A 20,375-nucleotide genomic window follows, 5' to 3' on the forward strand; every position below is an offset into this window, starting at 1 on the left:
CTATTCAAAACTTTAACATTTGGAGCTAAAATTTAGTCTCATTTTTTATCAGATACTGATAGTTTGAATGTCACTGAAGTACAAGAAAATACATGTTATTTTTGTCATAAATGGCTTTCTCACTTCGCATAATTTGAGAAACTTAATTAAAATCATACTGCTATAATGACAGGCTGGAAGTCCACTTAATTTCCTTTCACATTCTTTGATTGTTTCCTTCTATAAAAACATGTTATCAATAAAAGCTCAAGTACCTCTGCTCAAGCTGCACTCTCCATCCAAATAAAGTCAATGTTTTTTACTTAATCTATACTGTAGTTGTGTGCCCTCTAGTAGATTCTGAGCCAAAATGGATTCTGCGTAATAGAGTTGGGTCAGTTTGTTGGCTACTGGGGAGAAAGGTCTTCAAGTTAAATATTGTATGTAGCTGCATGTACAGTTAACTGCTGAAGTAGCTAATTTCATAATTTCCATCGTTTTTGCAGTTATATGTGAATTTTATTTTTCCAAATTACACATTCCATATTTTATGATTTGCCATTGTGTCTATGATGTGCTATGATGCAAATGAACATTAATTGGGCAAAAACAAAATAACTGGCTTAGAGGGCATGCTTTATTTATAAACATAATGTTACTGCATAATTAAATCGATGACTGGGCTTTCTTGGACATTCGCCAGGTGTGTATTTCATAGCATATATTGGGTAATGACAGATTGTGTCTATAGTCATAATTTAAGTCACATTTTAAATGACCCCGCAAACAGTACATGTAACTGTATTGTATTGTATTGGCAATGTGCTTTTAGTAATACCTTCTATGTATGTATATACATGTACATGTATATAATAATGATAATTCATTAGGGATTTATGGTAACTGTATTACTTTATCATACATTTCTTTGACATTTTCTGACATTTAAGTTGTTTTCTAACTAAATCATTATCATGTATAAATATTATCATGTATTATGCCAAAAAAGGAATGTAAAACTTTCTTTATGGTGATTATCAAGTTTTCTATTCTATTCTATTCTATTCTATTCTATTCTATTCTATTCTATATAAAATTCTGAAAAATATGTCTGTTAACAGTTTTATCAGTATCAATACTATTTTAACATTTGCAATAAATTTCTCATTGGTTGTTATTTCCCACAAAAATAAAAACATTCCGTTTATTTTGATCTGCGGTAGATCATAAAGTTTGAAATTGATTTCTGTGTGCATTATTTTCTGCTCTGCATATAAAGTATGTAATTGTATCCCAAGATGAGAGTTACAGGGTGATTTTAATTGACATTAAGGTCTATAACCCCTCTTTCTATTCTTTACATAGCCCTGCAACAGTAGATTGTATTGATTATCTACATAACACACAGCACTTTTGTGGTGGTAATGTGAGCTGCATTTTTTTGTATTTTTCGAGCCATTAAATACTAGCCTATTTATCTATTTATAGAACCAAATGAGAAAACATGCCCTAGACACAGTGTATATTTATGATAATAGCAAAATAGCTGAAAGTGATATTTTTAGTGAACGAACTATTTTTCCAGCAGTCTATGTACTATTTACATTTATAGCAAACTGTCTAGGTGCTGTTAACACCTGCATAGCCAGCCCTCTAGGTGCTGTTTACATGTGCATAACCAGCTGTCTAGGTGCTGTTTACACCTGCATAACCAGCTGTCTAGGTGCTGTTTACATGTACATAACCAGCTGTCCAGGCGCTGTTTACACCTGCATAACCAGCTGTCTAGGTGCTGTTTACATGTGCATAACCAGCTGTCTAGGTGCTGTTTACACCTGCATAACCAGCTGTCTAGGTGCTGTTTACATGTACATAACCAGCTGTCCAGGCGCTGTTTACACCTGCATAACCAGCTGTCTAGGTGCTGTTTACATGTACATAACCAGCTGTCTAGGTGCAGTTTACACCTGCATAGCCAGCTGTCTAGGTGCCGTTTACACCTGCATAGCCAGCTGTCTAGGTGCTGTTTACACCTGCATAACCAGCTGTCTAGGTGCTGTTTACACCTGCATAACCAGCTGTCTAGGTGCTGTTTACATGTGCATAGCCAGCTGTCTAGGGGCTGTTTACATGTGCATAGCCAGCTGTCTAGGGGCTGTTTACATGTGCATAGCCAGCTGTCTAGGTGCTGTTTACATGTGCATAGCCAGCTGTCTAGGTGCTGTTTACATGTGCATAGCCAGCTGTCTAGGTGCTGTTTACATGTGCATAGCCAGCTGTCTAGGTGCTGTTTACATGTGCATAGCCAGCTGTCTAGGTGCTGTTTACATGTGCATAGCCAGCTGTCTAGGTGCTGTTTACATGTGCATAGCCAGCTGTCTAGGGGCTGTTTACATGTGCATAGCCAGCTGTCTAGGGGCTGTTTACATGTGCATAGCCAGCTGTCTAGGGGCTGTTTACATGTGCATAGCCAGCTGTCTAGGGGCTGTTTACATGTGCATAGCCAGCTGTCTAGGGGCTGTTTACATGTGCATAGCCAGCTGTCTAGGGGCTGTTTACATGTGCATAGCCAGCTGTCTAGGGGCTGTTTACATGTGCATAGCCAGCTGTCTAGGGGCTGTTTACATGTGCATAGCCAGCTGTCTAGGGGCTGTTTACATGTGCATAGCCAGCTGTCTAGGGGCTGTTTACATGTGCATAGCCAGCTGTCTAGGGGCTGTTTACATGTGCATAGCCAGCTGTCTAGGGGCTGTTTACATGTGCATAGCCAGCTGTCTAGGGGCTGTTTACATGTGCATAGCCAGCTGTCTAGGGGCTGTTTACATGTCCATAGCCAGCTGTCTAGGGGCTGTTTACACCCGCATAACCAGCTGTCTAGGGGCTGTTTACACCCGCATAACCAGCTGCCTAGGTGCTGTTTTAGTTAATATCCAGCTGCCTAGGTGCTGTTTTAGTTAATATCCAGCTGCCTAGGTGCTGTTTTAGTTAATATCCAGCTGCCTAGGTGCTGTTTTAGTTAATATCCAGCTGCCTAGGTGCTGTTTTAGTTAATATCCAGCTGCCTAGGTGCTGTTTTAGTTAATATCCAGCTGCCTAGGTGCTGTTTTAGTTAATATCCAGCTGCCTAGGTGCTGTTTTAGTTAATATCCAGCTGCCTAGGTGCTGTTTTAGTTAATATCCAGCTGCCTAGGTGCTGTTTTAGTTAATATCCAGCTGCCTAGGTGCTGTTTACATGTGCTAAACCAGCAGTCTAGGTGCTGTTTTCATGTACAACTTTTTACCTCCATATATGTATATTCATTTGAAACCAAAGGTTGATTGATTGAGTGGTTGATTGAGTATTGCATGTATCAACAATTGGCCAAAATGCAAGTGATGGACCTTCAACAGAAACTAAAATAAATTCTGTAAGAATTTTGATATAATTTTCTCATCTGTCAACATTGTCCATGTTCATGATCTGTGTCATGCACTGTGATGTTTTATGGTTATCAGTTCTATTTTTAGTAAGCTCTCACAAAAGTGACAACTATAGTGGCAATAAAAAATCTTCTTTTATAAAATATTTATGTAAATAAGTTGAAGTGATTTTACCCATGACACATCAGGTGTTGATGCTGTTTGAAGAGTCATTTACTTTGAGGGTGAATTGAATTGATTAGCGACATGGAATGAAGTGATGGTGTACTTGAACTATGAATATTAGAATATGTATATCATGAATTGAATTTTTTTTTTTTATTTCACCACAAACAAACAATTACAAAGTCAGTATTACATTACTGCATTACTAATAAAAAAAGAAATTTGTGGTGGGATCACTGAAATAGTTCTACTGAACTAGTCGGGCCAGTGACCCATTTTAAAGTAAACAAACTAGCAAATGTCTCCTAGTCGTGAGAGTACTACAGCTTGTTGCAAAAATCGCATAGCTATATAATGCACAACTTGTTGGCCAGTCACGACCTCATATTTTGAAATAGCGCCCTCTATGTTGACTTTGAGTGGAGATTTTATCTTGACCTAATGACATTTTATAATTAATAATTTTGAATTCTGCTAACTTTGTACTAATTGTTACATTTATCCAGAATTCTAATTGTTCTTTTCAAAACACTGCATGGTTGATCAAAACTTGAATAAAATTATGTTATTATCAGCACACTATTCTCATGTACAAAATGTATAATCACAATTTAATTTCCAACCCCTTTAAGTATGACATAAATCATAGTATTGTGTTGTGTCAAATAGAGTTTCAATGTGAATAAAATGCATGTAATATGCACAAAAAGTCAACACAGCTACTGTGCGTCAACTACATGTATATATGTATATAATTTCCAAATACTTTTCACCACCAGACTTGCCCAAGTTTATCTGCACTTTTTTCTTATATTCTTCAATATTTCCGGAAATGAACCCTAATTTTAGACAGACAAAATTTGAGTCAATTTTCAGTTTTTACTCAAAAAATTTGGCTATTTTTGTCCCATTCTTCTTCTGAAGGCTATAAAGAAGACTATTTTGTGAACTTGTGGTGAAAATTAGGAACTGGTGGTGAAGAAGTTAATACCCTCCGGCACACAATTATTTGATCATTTCTATTTCAAACTATTTTTGGATTTCGGCATTCCCATGATGTATTCTTGGAAGGAAAAGATGTATAATAATAAGGTTATTACTAGGATACTTCAAAGTGTGCACTCAGACAGTATGCCCTCACATCCACCTCCACTGCGCATCAGTCAATAATTCCACTGTACTGTCTTCCTGCATAATCCTCATAATAACCTCATATTCTTGTCATTTTTTTCTTGACTCCTATCAAATTACTAAATAAGTTGTTGGTTGCGCCATGCGATGTATCCTTGTAAAAATACACAATATGTCAACATCTGCTGTACAAAAACTATATACTACTTTAAATTCCAAACATTTGCCTCAGGACTCGGGCACACCCTTATTTGATACTTTCTCATTCAAACAAGTCTATTTTTAAGCAATCTCATTCTCATAAGAATATTTAAAATATCACCACAAAGGTTGTGATAAATAATTCGTAAAAAATAAAATTTGCGTATTTTGAAAGAAGTGTGCATTAGTGAAATTGACGTTAACTGAAACGACCGTGACTGAATTGAGCAGATTAAAATAATTCAGAAATCTTGCAATCTAATTTACTATCGTAACATATAATATATTTATATTAGGCGTTATGAATAATTTATAAACTTGCACACAGTGAATGTAATATCATTCTTATTAATTACACATGTATAACAGTACTGTAAAATACTTTATTTTCACTGAAGGAGTGAAAATAAAATCCAGCGAATATACCTTTTTTCCCTATGTTTTACATACAACTCCTCAAAAATCAGTGAAAATAAATCCCATACAAAACACCCAAATAAAAATAAAACAGCAAAAATAAAGTATTTTACAGTAATTCACACACCATTTAATGGTATTGATAGCTTAACTTATAAAAAAAAAACACCACCAGTCCCCTCTTTTCATTACAAATTCACAGTTCTGTTTATAGTCTGCACTTTCCTCCAAAAGATTAGGAAGAATATAGCCAAATTTTTGGAGTAAAAACTGACAATTGACTCAAATTTTGTCTGTTGGCTCCAAAATTAGGGTTAGAAATTAGAAATATTGCAAAAAATATAAGAAAAAAAGTGCAGAACAATTTTGGCGAGAAAGTCTGGTGGTGAAAAGGTTAAAGGTTGTGGTTGGCATGCATCATGTTCAGTATGGGTCCCACGCACTATAAACAAGTTCTGAGTAATTACCGTACTCTTGAAACTGCCTTTTGTATACACTATGAAAGGCGAGCACTAATAGCGTATCCAGCTCTGTTTGTGTCAGTGGTTATATAAAGATTGTATCATAATCATGTACCATACCTGTGTATATATTTTTAGCTCCGCTGTCGACTTTGTCGAGCGGAGCTTATCATATGAGTGATTGTCCGTCATCGTCGTCCGTGTCAATGTTTTACTTTTTCGACTTCTTCTTGAAAACTACAAGCCTAAATGCTTTGATACTTGGTGTATATGTACCTTGGGTAGACCTCTCTTAGGTTTGTTCATTTCATGTTGATATCTTCAATTCTCTAATTTTGGTGAATATTTTTGTCATTTTTGGTAAAAACTGATATTTTTGACTTCTTGTTAAAAACCGCAAGTGCAATTGCTTTGATATTACATCTATAGGTACTACATGTGGACCTCTCTCAGATTTGTTAATTTTGTAATGATATCTTTAATTCTTTAATTTTGGTGAATATTTTTGTCATTTTTGGTAAAAACTGATATTTTCGACTTCTTGTTAAAAACCGCAAGTCCAATTGCTTTGATACTACATATATAGGTACTACATGTGGACCTCTCTCAGATTTGTTCATTTTGTAATGATATCTTTAATTCTCTAATTTTGGTGAATATTTTTGTCATTTTTGGTAAAAACTGATATTTTCGACTTCTTGTTAAAAACCGCAAGTGCAATTGCTTTGATATTACATATATAGGTACTACATGTGGACCTCTCTCAGATTTGTTCATTTTGTAATGATATCTTTAATTCTCTAATTTTGGTGAATATTTTTGTCATTTTTTGGTGAAAAGTGATATTTTCGACTTCTTGTTGAAAACCGCAAGTCCGATTGCTTTGATATTACATATATAGGTACTACATGTGGACCTCTCTCAGATTTGTTCGTTTTGTGATGATATCTTCAATTCTCTAATTAATTTATTTTGGTGAATATTTTTGTAATTTTTGGTAAAAAGTGATATTTTCGACTTCTTGTTAAAAACTGTAAGTCCGATTGCTTTGATACTATTCATATTGTTCATTTTCTAATGATGTCTTCAGTTCTTTAATTGAAATGTGCATTGCTAACAGCGGAGCTATCTCAGCCGATAGGCTGCTTGTTCTTTTACTACAGAAGAAAAAAAAGAGGACAATGATGGGAAATTTATTTTAAACACCATAATTGCAATGGCATTCAACCCTTTGTTTTCTTGAATGATACATGTAGTTACATTTTATCACCAAAAGAGTAGTGGTTGTTGTATCGATTCCATGTTTGGTAGATCTCAAGTTCAAATTCTACCCACAATTGGACCAGGAATAGATTGGCCCCCAACCCTGGATAAGTGCGCCACAGATTCACTGAATTGGCTAAATCCTCAACCTGATATATATTCAATTATGGATGAAATTTGTGGAGAACGTTGGATAAGATTGTGTTTGACTGGTCTTTGTTGACACCAGGATAGCATATTATATTGACAGAAATTAAGATGACCTCATAGTTCTTACATTTGTCACATATAAATGTAGTCCTAAGCATTTCGATTTGGGTTTGCTCTTCATTAATAGATTGTATTGTAGCTATTAGCCCACTTGCCTATCTTCCACAGTGCTTACTCTATAGGGTAAGGTCCAGTTATCCAATGGTAATCCGCCTCTACTCATTACGACAAGACGATATGACTTTTTAAATACACTGAGAACATAAACGTCACCTACGACAGACAGGTTCATGTCTCAACTGGATGCTATTTTCCTAACCCAGAATGCCATGAGCCTGGCAAATGGATAGTACGTACCGGTAATCATTTTTTCAATGACCAGCAAGCAGCTGAGCACGTCAATCTATCTGAAGCCAAGAGCTGCTTGTGCCAGCTCTAAATGAAAATGATTTCTGCGACAAAATGCAATATTTATATGAATACAGCTCTTGCAGTAAAAAAAAGTCAGGAGAGACAACACAGAGACCGCCTTCTGGCAAATTGTCGCATACACGTTTTATTTATCCAAGTGTTCAACTTCAGCAATGAGTTCATGTCTGTCAACTGCCGCCACTTGCGTAGAGTTACAAATGTAAAACTCTGTCCACCAAGGTGAAAATACATGTAACTGCATATATAGCATTCAAATAGGCTTGAAATATTGATCGCAACACAAACAGAGATTGCTCCCAGCTACAATTATCTCGTCAACAAATGGTCCAAGATCTAATTTTGGCATATTTATCATCATAATGCAATTAAATCAGTAATTGCTCGAAGCGAAAAGAAAATTTTGTGATTATAACAAAATAACCATAATAGGAAGGAATACATCACAATCTCATTCATTTATGACCACAATGTACATGTCGGATGTAATGTACGACTATCCAAATGATGGTTTTTTTTATTCTTTGGGTTTAAACATCTCTATCAATGACATACAACACTATTGTTTGTCATCATTTTCACACAGTTCACACTGACAATACATGTAGCTTTGGGGAAATTTTTAAATTGACAATTACCAAAAAAATGGAATTTTAATATATAGTTGTCTTGATCTGCCAAGAAACCTGTATTGATTCACATTAATTATCGAGGAATGATTACTAATTGAGGTGGACGTTTAACCTTAATTAAGCTGTAAAATATAGTTTTTCACCATACAGTTATTGTAGGCTATGTGTCATCTAACAGAACTGATTTTATGGAGATCTTGTGTCAAAATAAACTTCCACACATTAAGATGGATCAGCTTGTTGACTACTGAGGTGAGAGCAGCATGTAGGTCTTCAAGGAAAAAAACAAGATTGTACGTTTCTATAGGTAACTTCTGAAGGCACAGACAAAAATGTTGTAGCCTTTGAATTTTTTTAACGAAATTGTAAATTTCTTAATTGTAGCAAGATATTTTCAAAGATACTTTCTCAAAGTTTTGAGTCAATCAAAAATCTCTGCGATAGCTTAGAGGGCACACTGGTTGTGAGGGATACAGACTGATAAATTAAACTCGAGTATTGAATTGTTCAGTGCAAATTGTTATGTGGCATCACCGTTAAAAATTTTGACCGATCTGCAGTAATGTTAAATTGGTGGTAGCGTTGTCCATAGATGTGGAGTTCAACCCTTATGAACTTGCATGCTTAATAAGCAGTTCTTAGCCGTGTGCTAGACATGCAAACTGCTTTTTCCATGACAAAAAAATAAGTAGTCACACATGCTTAACCATGAAGTTGTGAATGGTAATATAACCATGTACATGTTATAGGAATTACATGCTTAAATATAAATGTAACAGTTTGAAATTCATTCTGTTTATTGCACTACATCCCATCAAATCTAAAACTTCATGTTGATATGTCTTGAATCTAATGTCAACTACCTTTCATTTGTATACTACATGAAATTTAACAGGATAACAACAAGGTAATTCTGATCAGGTTCTTGACTGAGCATCTCTGTAATGCTTTTTGGGAGATTACTTCTTTTTTTTCGTATACCCATTGAATATAATATGAGGTTATTACAAGGATACTGCAAAGTATGCACAAAGACAGTACAGTGGGAGTATAACTGTCTGAGTGCATACTTTGCAGTATCTTTGTAATAACCTTATTATTATACATCTTTTCCTCCCAGGCATATATCATGGGAATGCCAAAATCCAAAACGTTTAGAATAGATTTAGTATGATCAACATTTCTTTGTGTGGGGGCTGGTCAAACCCTGGGGGCAGCCATGTTTGTTTTTATTATTAGAAGACACTTGCGGGCATAATCATTCCATATTTGGAATTCGCATTTCCTAATAAGGTAGGATGACAATACATATGCAGTGCAATACTACAAAATTACAGCACGCTGTAACTTATGGCATTACGATGACAGATGTATAATAATGGGATATATTATTGAGATTAAGAAATACTTTCACTTTCACCACAGTAAAAATAAATTAAGATAAATTTGTGTGAACTTTTTATTGAATACCAGGATGTGTTTAGCGACTCGTGCATATACAGTATTGGGCTCAAATATTCCTTGCTTATTTTGCTAACTGCTAATTGAACTAAAGTAAAATCCAGTGAAAATTAAAAGTTAACTTAACTACTTAATATTTTGTATTTTTTTTTCATAAACCATTTGAAACATGTAGAGTGAATATTCTTGCAACATCTAATCTGCTAAAAGTAAACACAATGATTATTTCTTTTTCTACGGTGGCCTGTTTTTTGAATGGATAAAATTTTATTACCGTCTAAGGAATTGCTTTAAATTTAAAAGATTGTCACGACGATATCTGATTTCAAACCACTCTGATTTCCCTATAGTATGTGATATCTAAGAAAACAAACATGGCTGAAGGTGTCATCATGATTGATTGTCATTTTTATAAGTATACACTTAAAAAAGATTTTGGATAACGTGATAGATGGACTTGAAATTGAATGATGATGAAATCACTTTTGGGTTCTTAAAACGAAATTATTATTAAAATATTTGGGTGTAGGTGTGAATTAACAGTTTCTTTTATAGGGTATCTATAGCCTTGGCTTACTCGCTGACAATTTTCATTTGTTGGGGGAAGGTTTTTTTCAGTCTACTCAGTGACAATATTCATTTGGGGCATTTGTTGAGGCCTACTCAGTTACAGATTTCATTCAGAATGTCTGTCACGGCCCACTTAGTTTTCATTCTGGGTGTTTGTCACGATCTACTCAGTGACAACTGTTATTCAGGCCTTCTGTTGCGACCTACTCAGTTTTTATTCACGGTGTCTGTCATGACCTACTCAAGTGACAATTTTCATTCAGGGTGTTTGTCATATCTGAAAGAGCAACTTTATTTTCAAGAGAAAAAAGTCTTTGAGTCATGTAACAGCTGTAATAATAAGAAATACATTTTCATTATAAAAAATACTGTTATTGCAATGACATAACATATAACATATTCTTTAAGGAAAATGTTTATAACGTGTTAATAATAAAATTATTATTACATCTTCTGAAATTTTTGGCACCAGTTGAGTGTAAATGTCTAAGGCATTAAAAGGGAACCGATACTATAAATAGGGGCAAGATGCTCACCGCAATTAGTATGCTAATCAAAACCAAGCCGCTCACATCGTGGCAGGAGATCAAGCTGTGATTCCAAATACATTTCTACGGGGGCATGAATATGTATGCTAGCGATAACACTCATCTGGTTGGGCTTTTGATGTATAAATGTTGTTGTTTTCTGTCAAAACGTGCCGCGACAAGCGACTAGTTTAAAATGGCGGCTTATGTATGCAAAATGTTGGTCAATCACAGTTTGAGTAAGCGAGCATAATAAGCATTCATTTACTTAGTGGACAGAGGCGGAGTTAATTACCCATGAGCACATGGTGCAATCCATCAGATTGAGCGGTTCCCCCTTAAAAATATGTCAATTTCTCAGTGTGTCAAACAAGTCTGTCAATTACTCAGAAAAGCTACAGGCACATATTTCAATAAATGTTTTTTTTTTTCAACTGAAATTTGAATGCTTTTCTTGGTAGCTTTGAGGAGCTTATATTTTCTTTAGAAATGTTTGAATGAATGTCTGTTGCATTCTTTTTATCACATGTTCTACCTGTCTATAAACATGTCCTTGTGAAAGGTATATCTGCATGACTATGAGATTTAATCATTGCTTATGGAAAACTCACTTTTAATTTTTTTCAGATTTTATTATGCTATGTGATACATTTGTTAGCTCCTGTGTCTGTCTGTCTGTCTGTCTGTCTGTCTGTCTGTCTGTCTGTCTGTCTGTCTGTCTGTCTGTCTGCCTGCCCTCCCTCCCTCCCTCCCTCCCTCCCTCCCTCCCATTGGGTAATACAGTCATGATTAGTTTTGGATCATGACCATGCATATTAAGTAGCTAATTTGCATATTGTCTCATTTTAGCCTTTGTAAGCAAAATCTTAAAAACTTCAGAATGGATTTTGATCCAATTTGCTATATATTGGTGTTGAACATCTGCTGTCTGATGATCCTTAACTCTGATACGATTGCTCTTTCACTGACTGTTGGGATTTTTCATTTCCTGGGTATTTTTTTAAAAAACAACAATAATTGCATATATTCTGTATTCACACGGTGGCTTTGCAGAGTTTAACTTATTATTGTTATATGATTTTTTACTCAGCTGCATTGTTATCACAATTGAATACAAACAAGAGAACGAGTTGAATAAATGATTGTTACACTCAGGATTTAGTTATTCCTTGCAAAATGACATTGCAAAGTTTTTCATAGACAGTCGTCGGGCCTAATTTCCTAGTATACTCGGGCATTTTAGTGCCACAGGCATTTCAGTGAAGGTCAGAGGCATGAGGACTGTTAATGCTTGTGAACGCCGTCATGCAACATTATGTGGTTTTCCACTGGTTTTGAACAATGATTGTTCAGTACTGGTGGAAAAGCATGTAATGTCAGGTGAGGGCGTTTACAAGCGTTAACAGTCGTCAGGCCTTCACTGAAATGTCTGCAGCATTTTTTCCTGTCTACATTTTTCAAACAAGGTGAGGAACAGAACTTTCACCCAAACGAAACTCAATCAGGAGAAAACTCAAACAAAAATGTATAAACTTAAAAAATGATTATGCTATATTATCATTTGGTGAAGGTAAAAGTGTATATAACAAACAATAACAACAATAGTAGACAAGTTTTTAGACAGTTATTTTGTTGTTCAGTTTTTTTCACAATTTAAATAGTGTTGGTACTGTATCTTACAAAAGTATACATGTATATACTAAGATGACGTTATGAATATCCAAAATTTATCAACACTTGGAATGCCATGTTATGTTATGGTATCTGTGCCATATTTCAATGGAACTTTATATATATAGATACATTGTATATAGATACACAGACCAGATTAGAATATGGTGGAAAACTGTATTAAATAATATTAATTATCTAATTTGCATAATGATTAGCCAATAATTAGTTATTTCAGAAATATCATATTTCAATGAAACAGATTCATTGGGATAATATCTAGATCTGATTACTTTTTAGTTGATACCTATGAATATTAATTATCTAATTTGCATAACAATTTTAGCTATTTTATTATCTAATTCTCATGAGTAAAATAGTTTGAATTCGAGAAGTAGGGATATAATGACTATACGGGCAACAACTCAAGAGTACTTCAGACTTATCTGGAAAATCCTGTGTATGACTCGGTGACTAACATCATAAGATGTTGATAACTCAATCACTGTAACAAGGTTCAACTTTTTTTTACCATCAATGCAACTTTAAAGATTATTTTTATGTATTTTTCTATACTTTCAATTCTAATTGTGGGCCATATTGGCATAATTTTAAATTGGCTAAAAGTGTAAATTCAATTAAAAACAATAGAGCGGGTGCATTTGTGAATGATTTTAGCAATCAAGGTGTTAAATATCTATATTTGGTTACTCGTGGGTACCACATACTGTATACAAAAAAAGAACAATATTTTATGTAATATGATTTGTATCCAACCTGAAGCTGCAAACAAATCTTCAGTAACAGTCATTACTGTGGTTGAGTAGAGTAAATCAACTTTGATTTACAAAATACAGTCTTGTCATTATCTTGTAACCCCATCATGACCTTTTGTCTGTGTTATCAAAAAGAGTGTCTGTGTTATTTACATTCTGCTCTTATCATTCAAAAAACCTCTGCACAGAAAAAATACAAATTTAACCTTTTGTGCCATCAACTCTTGGTACTTGGTTTTCATGCATACTAAGCTTGGCGTCTAATGATTGCTCTTAAAAACATAAGAACCTGACATTTGTTTTTTATTCATAGGAGAATTTCACAATTCTCTAAATATAACATGTTTTACAATAATTAGTATATTGTCATCAGGTTGTAAAATTAAACAAATAATTAATTAGGAATCTATATATGCATGTTTTTTTAAACTGCTTTACAAATTTCCATTGTTAAACTAATTTAAATCTTTGATCTTTAGTGATGTTAAGTATGTTATGTTGGTTGTTGTTGGTTAATTTCTCAGATCGACTTGATATCGGAGCCTTATCACTACGCAACATTCATGTGCTAAAAAAGGGAGAACACCCTTACATAAACAAAAATACAGGTAGAACATATTGATTTTGTACTTTATCGTTTAACTTTTTTCAAACTGTCGAAATATGCGAGAGATAAATATATAATCTCTTGATATTTTCTCTTAGTTCGTTACCTAACACTCATTTGATTATCATCCATTTGGTTCAAGATGATATTCATGGTAATCACTTTTTTGGGTCTGTAACATCAAACCATGAGAAAATATTGTGGAGATATATTCAAGTATTATTAGGTAGAGGTTTCAAAACTGAAGCCACATCATCCTTTGATTTTATAACAACTTTGTTCTGGATGGTCTACTCATAGTTCAAAATGTAGTTTAGTATTTCATAACTGATTGGAATTTATCATACATCTAAAAATACTGAGATTTTGCTTTTACGTTCTAAAGAAGTTAGATATTTATTTGTTAGTAATTGAGAGAACTCGTGAAAGATAAATTTTATAATGGGGGTGTTAATCCTATATTTATTTTATGAAGAGTGACTTTAACATACAAAGATCAAAGGTTCCATGCCCCCCTCCCCATGATATATAATCAGGTCTGTAATTAGAGGGTGCATTAAGTTTTAATTCTAAGTAGAGATTTGTGTGTCTTAACCCACACTTACTGCTTGTTCTATCCTAACTATGTAATAGTATCATGGTATTGAAAAAAGTGTTGCGTGGGATAACCCCGGACACTTCTGAGACGCCTAAATGATGGCATAAGCAATTATTGTCATTCAATTAGACAACTCTGTGAAGTTGTTTATCATATGGAGTATAATTTTCAAAAACAATTTTTTTTTTATTTCCTGACAGGTGACTCCATATAATATTGATGCTGTGAACACCAATTTATACCATATTATTGCCTTATCAGTAGAGAGAAAGACTTGTAGGCATGGTGAATTATATCGGTAAGCGTTCGCTAGGTTATAGTTGGTTCATGTGCATGTCTCTTAGTTTAGGAAGCAGGGGGTTAATTACTGAATTCAATTACTGTGCACAAACATTTTTCTTTATTTTTAGCCCCCGCCGGATCTGGGATCCGGGCGGGGGGTTTAATTTGGGTTGTGTCTGTGCAATGTGCGTTCACATTTTCATGTTACCAGCTTTTTCTCACACATGTGTGATCCAATTAAGTTCAGAGTTGGTACAGAGACAGAAATTGATGGTGCTATGGTGCACATCAAGTTATTTTTTCGATTCTTCAAAGTTTCACTGTGTTTTTCCTTGATTAACATTTTTCCTTCAAAATCCGACTTTTCCCGAAATTACCCGAGTTTAATCCGAGTTTTGATGACGCTTACGCAGTTCTCGTCTCGGTGGAAATCAGTCAATTTTGTGAGGATATTGTATCCCGGAATCTTTATTTGCGCAACGCTTCTATGGACAAAATTGTGTCTCGTCAATTTCAAAGGTAAGAAACTGTGCTTGTTATGGTATTTATACACTTTGTATTATCGTTTGTGTCTCCGGTTTGGTGATCGTGAGAAACTATTGCTAACCTGGCGAGAGTTTCGCCAGAAAAACTGCCTTTTTATTATGGTTGTAGGAACTGATTATGTATTGTGTAAATTGAAAGTTTACCTCGTGACTTAAGAGGTTTGCAGTGCTCTCACCGGGATTCAAACGTCGTGGTGGTGTCGGCGCAATGCTGCTCTGAGACGCTTGCCAGACTCTGCCTCGCTCAAAATCATTATCGCCATGCTTGATTTCCGCAACATTTACATTTGTTTATGATTTCCACAGCTATTGTTCTATGAGATGCGTCCTCGCTGTTCATAAACAGCCATAAACAAGTTTAGTTGGGTCGGCATGTACTCATTGAAAGTGTTGGTTTATTTACGTAATCCACTGATCACGCAATAGGCGAAGTTAAAAATATGTCGCTACTCAGGAGAGCTTGCCCACAACGCTAAATGTCCCAATATAAACGTACCGGTACGTTTATTTTTTCCACAGAAAAATTCCATCCGGCACATTTCTATTTGGGACGGTACGTTTATTTATTTTTCTAAATCCGATTAAAAAAATCCTGCCTTTTTCCCCATGAGAAACGAAGCCAAAAGATCGCACTAAAACATCGGTAAATCTGGTCTTTCGTGTTGCTTTCACCATGAGGTCTAAATGTCCCAATATAAACGTACCGGTACGTTTATTTTTTCCACAGAAAAATTCCATCCGGCACATTTTTATTTGGGACGGTACGTTTATTTATTTTTCTAAATCCGATTAAAAAAATCCTGCCTTTTTCCCCATGAGAAACGAAGCCAAAAGATCGCACTAAAACATCGGTAAATCTGGTCTTTCGTGTTGCTTTCACCATGAGGTCTAAATGTCCCAATATAAACGTACCGGTACGTTTATTTTTTCCACAGAAAAATTCCATCCGGCACATTTTTATTTGGGACGGTACGTTTATTTATTTTTCTAAATCCGATTAAAAAAATCCTGCCTTTTTCCCCATGAGAAACGAAGCCAAAAGATCGCACTAAAACATCTGTAAATCTGGTCTTTCGTGTTGCTTTCACCATGAGGTCTAAATGTCCCAATATAAACGTACCGGTACGTTTATTTTTTCCACAGAAAAATTCCATCCGGCACATTTTTATTTGGGACGGTACGTTTATTTATTTTTCTAAATCCGATTAAAAAAATCCTGCCTTTTTCCCCATGAGAAACGAAGCCAAAAGATCGCACTAAAACATCGGTAAATCTGGTCTTTCGTGTTGCTTTCACCATGAGGTCGCTGAACTGTCATATTTAAATGCTTTATGGTAATTTGAGCACATGGGCACCATCCAGCATTTTGATTGGTTGATTAGCGACTTGACCAATCTGGTCATTATAAACACGCGTCGTGGGCATGGATAACATGGCGGATATTGTCTCATCGAGTGTTAACATGTAACCGAAAACATTTGCTTACGATAAAACTAAGTTGAATTTTACTTGCATTTCATAACAATTCAACGAATTTATTTTTTGTACGTTAATATAATCACTACTGAGTACTAATCAACAATTACAACACTTCGAAAACAAGTAAGCTACCGTACCGTGCTACCAACAAAAAAATAATGCATAATGAATATAGTGAATATTTGTTGTTGTGTGAACAGTTTTTTTGATTGACTGTAATTTTCCAACATTCCATGACGTCTATTGTAGCACCAAATTAGGGCTTTTCACTCCTCCTTGACGCCTATTTAAACGATTAGACGGCATCTTGTCGCCAGCCACGAATGTCACACTAGACGAACTTGATCGATACTGCCGACTATTCCATGCATTTTTTATCGACGCACGACGACACGCAAATCGAGAAAAGTATTGTCCTTGCAACAATTTTGCGCAATACGTCACCACTATACAGTGACTGATTTTAATTTTTATTCAACATTAAAACAAACTACAGTGAGTTGTTCTATGGTCGTATAAAAATAAAATGAACTACATTAAGATACAGTAAAGTTAACCAACTAAACAGAATGCTAAATAAAGCTAAATAATATTACAAACACATTGAATCACAATAAACTTGTACGATACAGTACAATACAATACTCTAACTACTATTGCTAAGGAGTGGAAAATCACATTCACATTAGAGTCATAACTATGGAAAGAATATTTTTATATTTGGTGGAGCTGCTCATATATCATGAGCATACATTTTTGCATGTACTGTGCAGTTTCCCAGCCAGTCAGACTACTTCGCTACTTCGCTACTTCATTACATCTTGCAGCCTTTCAAACAGTATATTACTTGAAATGCATCAATTGTTGTCCATGTATATTCCTAATTGCTCAGTGAAAACTTGCAATTTCTTTCTGGCTGGTATAAATATATTAAGTAATATATTTTCGTACTGAAAAGACGGTACGAAAATATCTTTTTTAATTAAATTTAACAGCTAATGGGAGCATATATGCTACAATCTCTGCTTACTTTTGACTAAATGTTTTTTTGTTTTTTTCAGGTGCAGAGCCAGAATTTTTTTCTCGGAAAGCAAAGCCACTGAAACTGCATATACAATGTATTACAAAAGCATACTATTCGCTGCATGTCTGACAATTGTATAAAGTTTTGCAGGTCGTCTTTTTTTTTTTTTGAGAAGTGCTGTCAACCAAAGCATAAATATGTGTTTCTCTGTACATAAAAGTTCAATTTCACATGATTTGTTAATATTAATGTATGATAATAAAAACTTGATAATATTTTTTCTTGATTCTTGCACTTTATTTGTATCATTGTCATATGAGAAGTACTCTTGTCCTTATTTAGAGATATTGAAACTAATTCAGGGCCACAAACTACATGTAGATCTGTACATGAAGTACATGGGAAGTAAAGTTGTTGACACAGGTAATGTACACCAAGGATCATTGCAGTTTCTCAGTTCCTCATCTGGTGCTAGTACTTGTATGACAAACGGTATCTTTGCTCTGTTACTGTTTGAAATATCAGAAGTTTTTCGCTGGAACAGTTCTGTGATTGACGGTGTTCTTGTATTAGGAATACAGTTGTACAAAGAAGTTTATCCAAACAGACACAACACTGACTCTTCAACATATTTGCAGATCTGATTTGCATACTTGCATGTCATTTTACCTGTTGTACTTGTTTGTTGCTCTCTGGTGTTCTTGCTGAGAATGCCATAGAAATCATGTTTGCCAATTTACATCCAAACCAAAAACTGGACAAATTATATGTTGCAACTTTCAGTGTCATTCATGCCCTGTTTGATTGGATAAAGTTTTACGACTTGGAGGCCATTTTTTCCCTCAAAAATCTAAAAAAAACAAGCTTTTTCTAGCTGTTAACAGCTTTTTCTCAGATATGTCATCCAGTTTTGTTCAAAGTTGGTACAGGGACAGGTAATAATTGTTTACAAGTGCACATCGCATTATATGTTTAACAAGTTATAAATTGTCTCAGAAAAGCCAAATGAATAAATTTTTACCCCACCCCCTAAAATTGTAACACATCAATTCTGAACATTTAATAACAGAATTTTAATACAGCTCATAATGAATTAATTCACTCTGACACAAACTAAGTTCAATATAAGTTTTTAAATTTTTTTCTGAGCGGGGGCTATGACATGACATGTCATGTCTTGTTTACTTAACTTCTGTGCAAATTAACTATCTAATTTGCATAATTATTCCATTTTAGCAGTTCCACCATAAAACGTAAGCAAGTTACGGCATTTATTTTTGATGTAAAGTTGAGATATTTATTTATACTTAACTCTGTGAATATATAACTTCACTACAGGATGATAAAATGGTGGATGTGATGATGTACTGTGACGAAAACATCACATGCCCCTGAAGCTAGTAAATGTTTTAAATACCAAGTTCTTGCCTGTGAACACTTAAAACTTAATGTTCCTGTCTGTTACAAAAAGTACTGGTACATTAATACCACAGTGTCATTTCCTTTATTGTTATAATATCACTGTTCACATTAAAGGTATTTTGGGTGCAGGTAATCCTAAATTGTTCTTTAATAGTAAGCGTGACAAACTGCCATCTTTTGAAATGCTTTGATTAACCTTTTCGCCAAAAATGTTAGGCAAGAAAGTCCGGTGGTGAAAAGGTTAAAGGGTGGTGGTCATGGTACTATGTTCTATTCAAAATGGGACTCATAGCAATGTGTGTAATGCGCTACTTGACGACCACCGCCCTTTAATGATACATGTACAATGTAGTTATATATTTGCAGGCATGGTAAGCAATTACATAGCTGAACTACCTGCAGAATAGACTCCCCACAATATAATACATAAAACTACTTAAATGGATTTACTGGTAGATATTATAATGTCGAAGGCCATTTAAATTTTTTTTTCTACAGGGGTGGGGTGGGGTGAGGTGGGTGTTCATTGTTTAGATAAAATATACATGCAATAAAATGTAGGACCAAAAAAGTGTTGAACTGCCTGAATCGAATGGAGAACATAATAAAAGTACAACTCATAACTTTAATATCAAATGCCTGGTTGCCATTATTATTTTCTTTATATATATCAAGTATAATATACGCATCCAGGTATCATGTAGTGGTGTTTTTGCCCTGTGAGCTTTTTGTGAATTTTTTTTTTTTTTTTTGGGACTTTGATTATGAAACTATTGAATCGCTTAATCAATTAATTGTGATTATTTTGGTATGGCAACTATTTTTAATGACCAAACCATGAATAAAAATGAAAGTAAACATAACTAAAATTGAATAAAATGTAGCTTTTCAAATGTATCATTTTCAAAAACATTTGTAAAGTTCTTGTAACAGACACAATAGTTGCATACAATTATGTTCACAAAAAAGTGAGACTCGAAAATGAGTAAAAATTGAATAACTTTTTAAAATGCCTGTTTACCTAAAATTGCTAATCATAATAACATATTCACTCTTATTCCATACAATATTCTATGTTTCACTGTGTCGTGTTGTTAAAATTTTA

General features: G+C 34.5%; 1 long non-coding RNA gene across 1 annotated transcript; it reads left to right on the plus strand.

The window, feature by feature from the left end:
- Window positions 1-15,206: 15,206 nt before the first annotated feature.
- On the plus strand, window positions 15,207-18,134 carry LOC146736568 (uncharacterized). The gene is made up of 2 exons (XR_014930951.1): window positions 15,207-15,319; window positions 17,886-18,134. It is a non-coding gene; the product is annotated as an uncharacterized LOC146736568 (long non-coding RNA).
- Window positions 18,135-20,375: the final 2,241 nt, after the last annotated feature.

This window comes from Saccoglossus kowalevskii, chromosome 11 (genome assembly GCF_978046115.1).
Source record: "Saccoglossus kowalevskii chromosome 11, keSacKowa6.1, whole genome shotgun sequence".
Taxonomy (NCBI): Eukaryota; Metazoa; Hemichordata; class Enteropneusta; family Harrimaniidae; genus Saccoglossus; species Saccoglossus kowalevskii.